Here is a 5,692-nt window from a genome sequence, read left to right as displayed (position 1 = left end):
TTTCTTTCTTTCTTTCTTTCTTTCTTTCTTTCTTTCTTTCTTTCTTTCTTTCTTTCTTTTCATTTGAGATGGGCTCTTGTTAAGTTGCCCAGGCTGGCCCTAAACCTTTTATGCAGCCTAGGTAGGCCTTGAACTTCCAAGCCCCCTTCCTCAGCCCCTTTGGTAAGTAAGATCATAAGAGTACAAAGAACTGGCTTATATTTTTGTCTCCCACATGTGTGTGATATTTTCTATTTATGGTTGCTTGGTTCTAACCATTCTTCCAATCCCAACACTCACTCTCCATTGCTGTTTGTTTGTTTGTTTGTGTGTGTGTGTGTGTTATTTAACTTTATTTTTTAGTAATTTAATAGATTCTTTGTCATCTGGAGACTTAATACTTTGTGATACACACAACATAAATCACCCTGTCTCATGTGGCACCTGGCTTCTGTTAGTAATCTGCCTATGATGGCTGCTCATCTTATAATGTGACAGGAATCAACTTTTAGTTAAGGTAGCTATCTATTCAAACACTGTTGCTCATGTGGCTCTCCTCCACATTCCCTGAGAATCGCTAGCATTCAGGACTGCTGACATGTCTTACATGCATTCCTGCTGGAGAGCTGGTCTACCCTCATGAGATATGTATACTGTCCTCCTGAGACTCAGGCCAGCCAGCAGTTGCAAGATACAGAGACAGGAAGGTCAGGCCCATTCTGTTTTCTCATCTAGCCAGTGGCTTCCCCAGAGGCTCAGATAAGGAGTGGTGCTATTTGAAAGGATAAGTAGGTATGGCCTTGTTTGAGGAAGTCTATCACTGGGGGCAAGCTTTGAGGTTTAAGAAGCTCAAGCCAGGCTCAGTTGCTCACTGGGCCTTCCAGCTGTCTGAAGATCAGGATGGAGAACTCCCAGTTCCTCCAGCGCCATATCTACCTACATGCCGCCATGCTTCCTGTCACACTGAGAATGGATTAAGCCTCTGAAAGAATAAGCAAGCCCCCAATAAAATGCTTTCTTTATTAAGAGTTGCCATCACCATGATGCCTCTTCATAGCAATAGGACACTGAGTAAGACAAGACTCAAAGACATACTTTACCTACAGCTTCCTTCCCTGAGCAAACAGTGACCATTGTAAATATCCTGAGAAGAATGTGGTTGAAAAGGAGCAGAATCTCCGAAAAGTTAAGGGATTTCTCTAAGATAGTTCAAAGCTCTGTGGCAAAGGCCAGAGCTTGAAATATTGACCTTTTCCCAGGTGCTCCTGAAAGTTCTGTGGGAAGAGAATGACAACCAGGAGACAGAAGACCCACTCTTCCCTTTGCCCCCAGCACATCATTTAGCTAGAAGAATCAGGGAACTGGGCTGCAGAGCTGTGCTCAATTGCTCATAACCCTCTTCAAAACAAATTTGCAAACTGACAGCAATAATTTGAAACATGAAAGAGTCTTGCACAGAAAATGTTTAAAAATCACATCTACCCACTGATTTTCATTATTGCAGTTCTAGAGGCATGGGTAAGACTGGTCAACAGCCTGCCTTCAATGTTTTGACTATTTTCACCTTTTTTTGACATTGTGCCGCAGTATCCCCAGTGAAAACTAGGTCACAAGCTGTGCCCCCCTCAAAACATCTCACATGAACACATTTCTGTAAAACAACCCCAGGTAACATTCCAATGTACTCTCATCTGCTCCTACCAGGTAATGCTGACAATTAGACACTCTCTCCTTCTATCTTACAGTATTTCTAAAACTGTGGTATCTGTTCAAACCACAGGTGGCAATACTCTGGCAATTTATGCCATCCCTGGGGCTCTACATTCTCCAACAGGCAGAGGAACTTAAAAGGGACAAAGTGAGGTGCAGAGGCCTGTAATGGCATAAAACACAAATACCAAATTTTATCTGAGAGGACAGGATGAATGTGCTCACCTACATAACAGTTTTCCACTTGACTAAGGGTCCCTTTGTATAGTGCCCTTCACAAAGGTATTTATTTCAAAGTCTACCCAATTCCAGAAACAGCACTGACATTTTTTGGAACAGCTTTCTTCTCAAAGAAGATTCAGGTATACTGAGGGGCGCTGCAGGGGAAGACAACCCCCAAACCCTGCTAACTTTCCTAGTGTTCTCTGGTGTGTGTTGCACTTCTCTGTAGTACTAAAATCACACTGGGTACCAAATCCCAGAAGGGAAGGCATGACACCTCCTCGGAGGGCCAGTAAGTGTGACAGGAATACCCACCCAAGGTTTCCTAATAAACCCCTCACAGCACTCAGTGAATCTTGCAACTATAACAGCAGAGCTGGTGTGTCTGGGAGAAAACTTACCTAAGCAAATGCTTCCTAGTAAATGAGGCTCACTTGGAGAGGCTAATATGAAGGAAAATTAAGCCCATTGCAGCCCTTCCATGTCACTGTTAAATGTAGAAGAAATTAATTGCTTATAACTTATAGATTGAGTTTTAAAGTTTTTACTGTTTTCTAAAAATTATTTTGTTGTTCCTGCAGGAACTGGTCAACTAAAATCTTTCTTATATCCCTCAAGTAGACTGGTGTAGAAAGTATAAAAAGCTGTTTTTCCTCACTAATTGAAATTGGTTTTCCTCCCGCAATGCCCTTCTCTGTTCCTCCAGGAAGAGTAGCAGGCTGTCTTTTTGTTTGTTTTGTTTTGTTTTGGGGTTTTGTTATTGTTGTTTTGCCCTAGACTTAAATGGAGAGAGGAATGTCTTTCCTTGTATTTGAACAATATCTGTGCTCTACTGGGATCATTAGTAATTGTCATACTTTGGAAGTAGAATGTAGCCCAGTGGTATCATCATGTTTAGCATTTGCAGTGAGGCCGTGCTAGCCAATCCAGCACAGAAACAAAACACACAACAGTTGTTTGTTACAGTAATACCAATCTGTACTGTGCTACCATCATCCGCACAGACAGGACCATGTGCAGACAGGTAAAGTCAGCTAGGAATGCATTTTTTTTTCTTTTTAAAGTTAAACCCAAAATGAAACACATATGAAAACTGCATATGTAACTATTATACTACTTTGCTAGTTCATTTTAAAATAATTTTAAATGAATGTAATTTATTATTTCTAACTGATAAATTTGCTTTACATTCATAATTGTATAGGATTACAGGACACAAAGTGATGCTATGATCTCTCTGTATGACATGGAATAACCGAATCAAGCTAATTAGTATTTTCCTCCCCTCAAACAATCATACTTTTGGGGGTTTAGGTTTAGGTTTAGCAAGGCCTCTAGGACTCTGGGAAACAAGGAGAGGTGGCCAGGGACATCGCTCTACCTGTCTATACCACTGAACATTTCTGTAATAGAAAATCTTGAAAGGCTTCCCCACTCCTTCTGTCCTAGGGCCGCAGTACTCTCCCTTACTGAAAAGGGCCAGCTAATGTAGCGAGTCCTCTGTGCACGGGCAAGCCGTGGAGGCGGGGTGAGAAAGGCACCTGATCAGTTACAGAGCCACGTTTGCCCTTAGCAAAGGGCCAAAGTGTTTGCGGGCTAGAGGAAAGGAAGCAAAGAGGAAAGGTTCTTCCTCACACATCCACAGGCCCAGCACCTGTGGTCTAAAACTTCAAAAGGACAGCCAAAGGCACACACAACTCCCCCGCTCAGCTTCTTGCTCCCCTCCTCCAAACTGACATCAGACTGCAGATGCTCCCTTCGGGACCCCTCTCCCTCTTGGAAGCCACGAACCTCCTACAGCTCCAGCAATGACACCCTGACAAAAGTTGGCTGGCTCTGAGGTATGTTAGGAGGCTGTCACCCCCCCTCCCCCTTCTCCCGTGCTGCAGGTCTGCGCAGCTAGCAGCCTCTGTTAGGGTTCTGTTCAAACTCGCTGGTATGCAGAAGAGGGTCCCACATAGGTATGTCCCACTGCCTGATTCTAAAATACAAAAAGAAGCCCCTCGGTATTGGTCCGCCCCTACAACCTCCTAACAGCTAAGTCGGGACCACCATTTGATGCACCAAAACCGTGTTGTGACTATGGAAGGTTCAGGCAACTCAGTTCTTGTCTGCAGCGCAGAGGCGCCACCACCACATCTCTAACACCGCAGGAGTGTGGTGCGCACCTTAAGTCTGAGGTTCCGCGTGCCTGGGCTTCTACTGCCAGAAGACAGCACAGAAAATGAGGAGTACCAGAAGACCCCCTTCTTGTTCTTCAGGAAAGCCAAGCGATCCCTCCGCTACCTCCCCAAAGCTCTATTGACGGTTCCCCACACCACTCTGCTAGGGGCCAAGAGAACAGGAAAATGCCCAAAGCCCGTTCGGAAGGAAAGTGTCCAACTCCATGGATGGTCTACTCTTTCTCCAGTGTTCACGTGGAGGGGGCGAATGAAGTGTAGAAATCACGCCCAGGGGCAACAAAATTAGAATCTGAACCCTGTTAGCTCATCTGCTTTTTCCCATCTCGGCGCCAAGACTGGCGGCTCCCAGGCTGCAGACTGTCGCGCTGCCAGGGGCCGGACGGACAGCTCATAAACCCTGGTCTCATCCTGGCTGTAGGTGAAGGGCCCTAGAAGTCCTTTCCCCAGCACAGATAGCCGATTGTGCCTCCCATCTCAGCCGGGTGTTCCTGAACTCTACATTCCCTTTCCCTCGGCCCTTTCCTTCTCTGTCCCATGTGGACCTCACTCAGTGCCACCTCCGCGGGTGCCTTGCTCACCAGCCCCTGTTGGACTCGTCGCTCCAGGGACTGGTCAGAATCATCTAGACTGGTATTCTGGTACCCTGGCCTGACTCCGGGCAGCCTGGCTCCGCCGCACTCAGGACACAGACTCACTAGCTCTAACCGACGTCGCACAGCAGCCACTTCACGCTGCCTGGGCACCCAAGGTGGCGAGGCGCCAAGTTGCAGCCCGGGCCGATAGTGTCGTTTCCTGTCCTCTGCATCTTCCCCGCTAGGCGCCATCTCCCCTCTCACGGAGCGACACCGAGTCTCCCCGGTCTGGCCACCGCGACCCTCCAGGACTTACCGCGGCCGGCACACCGCCACCGCCGCCTAGTCTGCGCGCTTCGAGGCGGAGCAGGACGCCCGCCTTCGCCAGGGCATCCTCCCCTGCCCGCCGCCCTATCGCCGCCCCCCTTTCACTGCCGCTGGCCCCAGGTCCTCCTGCTCCGCTCTGGCCTTCGGGACTTACCTCCGGGACAAGGTGACCCGGCTGGTGCGCCCAGGCTGCCGCCCGCGCGTCTCGGAAGCCGGCGAGCGTGCGGGGCGCGGGGCGGTGCGGAGCCCGCCTCTGCTCCTGGGCTCGTGGCTCTCCGCCTCTGCCCTCCCCTGCGCGCCGCTTCCCCCGCCGCTCCCCTCCCTGGATGGCTGCCAGCGCCCCGGGCTGCCCCGCGCTCACGATTCCCGAGCGCCGGGCGCTGGGCAGTGGCGCCGCCCTAGCCGAGCCCGGTCCTCTTGGCTCCAGGGTGCACAAAGGGCGCTGGCTGAACGAGGGGTCACTCGGGGTGCGCCGCTCCACTCCACTGGTTTCGCGGAGCCTGGAGACTTGTGTGTAGCAGGAGGCGGCCGCGGGCCCCGGGGGAAGGTGGTTTTGAGGAAGAGGAGGAGGAGAGGGAGCAGCAGCGCGCGAAGGTGGCCACCAACTTTGCCCTAGGCCATCTGTGCCCTCGCCAGTGATAGCGCCTGGCGGGTGGCTGGGGGCTGGTGTCTGGAAACCTTGGGGAGACAGAGGTGGGG

General features: G+C 49.7%; 1 protein-coding gene across 3 annotated transcripts in view; it reads right to left on the bottom strand.

Annotated features, from left to right (window-relative positions):
• Window positions 1-5,212, bottom strand: part of Syndig1 (synapse differentiation inducing 1) — a 157,800-nt gene extending 152,588 nt beyond the window's left edge. For all 3 annotated transcript variants that reach the window (XM_055602697.1, XM_055602699.1, XM_055602698.1), the window contains exon 1: window positions 5,148-5,212. The gene's annotated coding sequence lies outside the window, so the exon portion shown is untranslated. The remainder of the gene's footprint in view (window positions 1-5,147) is intronic.
• Window positions 5,213-5,692: the final 480 nt, after the last annotated feature.

Source organism: Psammomys obesus, unplaced genomic scaffold (assembly GCF_907164565.1).
Source record: "Psammomys obesus unplaced genomic scaffold, mPsaObe1.curated_primary_1811, whole genome shotgun sequence".
NCBI lineage: Eukaryota > Metazoa > Chordata > Mammalia > Rodentia > Muridae > Psammomys > Psammomys obesus.
This window is presented reverse-complemented; position numbering and strand designations above follow the sequence as displayed.